We start from the raw sequence: 4,234 nt of genomic DNA, 5'->3' as shown, positions 1-4,234 counted from the left end.
ATCTAACACTTAAGTCAATATCGAGGATCGTTTTACTATCGCCTTAGAGATCTATAAGATAATTATACGTAAACCGAAGCGTAGTGAAGATCTAGAGATGTTAAAGGACTCGAGTTCGAAGAGGTTAGATGGGAGATAATTAGATAACTTCGTAGAGCGTTTAAAGAACATAAAAAAGAATTAATATTTCCGAGAAGAATAGATGAAGATTATAGTTAAATCTTAAGCGAGGCCGTTAAGGAAGCGAGCGATAATGAGAGGGATATAATGGGAGAAGTTAAAAGTGGTGAATAGCGTTATAATTAGCTAAGGCGCCGACCCTAGACTATAGTTCTTTTTATATAGTTCTAGGGAACTATCTTTCATACAATACATAAGTAACTAAGTTATTAATAGAGAGGACTTCCCCTAGTTAAGTGTGCGCGTTGAGAAGAGACCATACCCACCGCCGTACGAGTTAATGCCCATGGCTAGTAGCCTCGCCCTAGTTCATTAGTTACTAGGATTACCAGATAATATGATCGACATCCTCGTAATCGGATGTAGAGATTAGTAAATAATACGTACTGCATAGTAAATCGAGCTATACTTATTGTACTTCCCGGACGCTAAAGCGATTTCCTTTATATAGGTAGTTAGAGAGCTCGATAGATTTAAAATCTAATAGTGTAGCTAGCACCGTATAGAGAGTACTATTCTCGCTAGTTAGATTTAAATATAACTAGTGATAGATTAATCTAGAAGGAGAGTAGCTAGCCGAATAACTATCGCTAATATAGAAAGATATGGATTTAAGCCGTAATAGCTCACGTTAATCTATTCGATCGTGGGCTTTTCGAGGACATTTATAATGTCAGCGAATTCGCGTCATTAAGGTACGTTAGCCTAGACGCTAGGCTTATCACCTAACTCTATCTAATCTTTTAGTATAACGAAAAGATTACGTTTTAATAAGCTAATATTGTAATGGGAGAAGTTAGAAGTGGTGAATAGCGTTATGATTAGCTGGGGCGCCGACCCTAGACTATGGTTCTTCTTATATAGTTCTGGGGGACTATCTTTCATACAATACATAAGCAACTAAGTTACCAATAGAGAGGACTTCCCCTAGTTAGGTGTGCGCGTTGAGAAGAGACCATACCCACCGCCGTACGAGTTAATGCCCATGGCTAGTAGCCTCGCCCTAGTTCAATAGTGCCACCAACAAGATCTTCGGCGAATACTTATAGATGAGTGTCTCTCTACGAGCGGTGGGAGAAAATTACGAAAAACAACTAAACTAAACTACTTACTGGACTAACAGAACTAAAGAACTACCTACCTACCTATCTAACTAAATCTAGAGAAACTGGCCATATATATAGAACCGCTGCGTAGGGTATATCATTTAAATCACTGGCTAAGCAAGTCTATCCCGCTATACGGAGCGGTTTACGCTGGCTGTTCATGGAGACCGCTGCTCGGGGTGCCTTTTAAGATTACTGGCTATGTATGTTTACTGCCACTGTGTGGGGTGAAGACCAACGACTTAACGACTATTTAGACTACCTAGAAGAAATGGAAGAGAAGTATCTCCCAGGAATGTGGGAATGCGTTTAACCCTGAAAACTCCTAACTTAAGAAGCTTAGGAGGAGTCGAAGAACGCGGATCTACTTAAGAAATGATAAAAATGAGCGGTTGAACTGGACTCGCTAAAATAAGCGAAGTTAGAGCGCTACTAACCGGGAAGTGAATCTAGAATTTCAATGGAAATTACTAGTGAAGATAAGAAAGGAGCTCGACGAGAAAGTCGGTGAAGAGACAAAGAGAAGAAGAGAAGAAATAATAATAAAACAATAATAAAACAACAATAAAATAATAATAAAATAATAATAAAATAATAATAAAACAACAACAAAATAATAATAAAACAATAATAAAAGTGCCAAAAACAATAAAATATCTAGATCTTTTAGTTTCGCCATTAAGATTTTACACTATTTCGATTATAAGAGAAGGAGTGAGAACGATTTAATAAAGAAAAATGTCGTCTACGGGAGAATCGAATAGTAAAGAAAAGCTAGGGCCTCCTACGATGTTGAGTATTAGCTCATAAGATCTATCGACGCCGGATTCGACGGTATAATCGTTGTACGTCCCTCCTACCGTAATATTAATAAGGAAAATATCTTAGAGCTTAAACGGGAGTAATAACCTTTTATACTTTAATGGGAAGAACGCTACCTCTTTCTTCGAGGAGTTTGAAGAACTATATAAATATAACTAGGTTATGTTGAGCGAAGAACGTATTCATAGGTCTATTCGCTTCATATCCAAAGTAGAGAAAGAACGCTATAAAGAGCTCGCTAAGTATAACGTAATAGAGTAGAAAAGGTTTAAAGAGAAGGTCTTAAATGAATATAAAGATTAGGACGAAGTGCAGCGAATAATGAGTATTTAATACCTTCAGGTACTCGCGAAGTATCGACGAAAGAAGTCTCAAAGCCTAGAGCTATATCTTCGTTAATTTCGTAAGACTATAACTTATCTAATTAGAACCGAAGCCGAGACTAACTATACTTACTATCGTCTTCTTTTATTAGAATTACCAAAGACTTATATAGATAAGATTCGAAAGAAATAGAATTTAATGAATCGAAAGCTAGAGAATTCGAACTTTTAGAAATACTAGAATTAGGTAAAAGAACTATAGAATATTAATAATAAAAACAAGAAATTCACGTAAGGAGTGCTCGACGAGGAGTTTTAAGAACTAGCGTATAAAAGAGAGACTCGACCCTCAGCCGTTCGAAAGAAAGAATCGTAAGAATAACGTCGTCGTGACGACCGTACGAATAGTAAAACGAAGTCCGATAAGAATGCTTCGTCGCTAGTAAATCGCCCTCCTATCTCTAAGAGAAATGATTAATCGGTAGAGAAATTATTCCGTTTAATAGGAGTACTAACGCTACCGATCTAGACGCGAGACGCTATTACTCTAGACTTTATAACTCAACTAATTAAGATATTAAAGGGTGTTCCTTAGAAAGCGATCTAGTCCTCGCGCGAATAGTAGTCCCAGAATCGTTCGGTTTAATTTAGAGAAACGTCGTAGTACTACGGCAGATAGCTAGGTCGACGGGGTTCGAACTTAAGTAATTCTAGAGAGAATTACTTTCTTTATAATTAGCCGGGATACGTACTACGAGATAACCCTTAGTGAGTATACTAGAAAGTAATAGAAGCGTTATATCTTAATCCGGAATATAGGATCGCTCTTAGAAAGTTCCGAGATTAAGATCGTCCTTCATCTACTCTACTAATTCCCACGAGAGAGATAAAGATAGAAAGATTAGAATAGGTTGCGCGAGAGATCGATAAGAATTCGAGAGTTACGTCCGGATAGCCTTATAGTACACGGGACCCTAATTCTACGCCACTAGAAGCGAGATTAAGTGTCGTCTACGCAGTCGAATCGAGATCTAATTACGCTACTCTAGACGACTCTAAAGATAATTTCCGTATCTCGAATACTATAGATCTAAAAGAAATTCGTGTAGACCAGCCCTAGAGTGAAGCTTACGTAAATACTCTAGAAAAGCGCCTAGCTTCCTAATAAGACGAACATACGTAAGCGAAATACCCTCGGATTAGAGCTTACGAACCTTCGGTAGAAGGACCGAGACGATATACAACGCGACGAGCGAGATCTAATAAAGAAATCATATATAACGGGATCGCGGATAATTCGCTAGGTTCGATTAGCTCGACTAATTAGAGGTCGAGAATTTCCCTATATAATATATAGAATGAGCGGTTACGTAACCCGACCTTCTAGAATACTATGATAGAAGATTCACTAGGGCCCTCCTAGTCTCATTAGATATTATTACGTCCCCGGACTATAAAAGAGGCTACGTACGGACTACCTAGGCCTAGGTCTCTTCGAAAGGCATTATTACAGAATCTAAACAGTGCCGGAAAGATCGTAAACCACCTATTAAACTAAGAGGTCTTAATTCGGATGGGGGACTTACTATCGATAAAGGAGGTTCGGGACGAGTAATTCTTCCGCAAACATTAGTATTACGACGAAGATAAGTAAGAGCCCGTTCATTAGGGCCATACCCCGCGAGGTAGCGGCGTAAGACTTACGTAAGCGAAAGAGAAACCTACTATCAAAGTCGGTACGGTGTAAATAAATTCATTAGTGAATCGCCCGATCCGCCTAAGGCTATACTATAGTGGGTACCT

The sequence above is a fragment of the Cladophialophora bantiana genome, assembly GCF_000835475.1.
Source record: "Cladophialophora bantiana CBS 173.52 unplaced genomic scaffold supercont1.19, whole genome shotgun sequence".
Taxonomy (NCBI): Eukaryota; Fungi; Ascomycota; class Eurotiomycetes; order Chaetothyriales; family Herpotrichiellaceae; genus Cladophialophora; species Cladophialophora bantiana.
Note: the sequence above shows the minus strand (reverse complement) of the source record.